Source organism: Montipora foliosa, chromosome 2, assembly GCF_036669935.1.
Source record: "Montipora foliosa isolate CH-2021 chromosome 2, ASM3666993v2, whole genome shotgun sequence".
Taxonomy (NCBI): Eukaryota; Metazoa; Cnidaria; class Anthozoa; order Scleractinia; family Acroporidae; genus Montipora; species Montipora foliosa.
Window position 1 is genome coordinate 36,445,443 of NC_090870.1, and position 761 is coordinate 36,446,203.

Genomic DNA, 761 nt, shown 5'->3' on the forward strand with positions numbered 1-761 from the left:
GATTAATTATTACTCACTAGGGAGGCCTATTGGACTGCCCAACTATTTACCCTTCATCCTCATGTTCTTAACAAAAGGTGGGAACTTAAATCAAAACACTGCATTAATTACAGCAATTGAGTAATTATCATCTGCCATTTTTCCTATGTATTATCGTTTTAGATTAGGCACAGCTACAAGATTTTCGTTGAATATCTTACTGCTTACATAGGTTGGTTTTGATGTTAATTTCAACATTTTTTCTCATCTATGACGAGTCTAACATTGCCTCTTTTCTGCAAATTTTCCATTGTTTTTCTAAATACACTGTTGTTCATAAGTTTGAAGAAATCTCTTTCAAAAGAATTTTTGGCATTAGTTCTTTTCTGAGTATTAAAATCGATATACTGACTGCTTCATCTTGTTTGTGGAAATATTTGACTTTACTGACTTACGAAATGAGAGTCTCATGAACTAGAATGCCGGTTTAATATTTTATTATATTTCCTTAAATTTATGTGCTATTTTAAACAACAACCGTAGTGCATGATCACGAGTTTGCAGATAACGTTACCATATTTCACACCCCGTTCATAAATCAATAGTTAAAACAAGCTTATAAAAATCTTATACAGTATGATAACGAGTGAATATTCTAAATAAAATCCACTTTTGTTGTGAAAATGATTATCAGTATATCGACTTTGATTTGTGTAAAAGAACGTACAATATATACTTAAAACAGTTCCATAGAGGTTTGGTTCAGAAATTTGGTTACATGA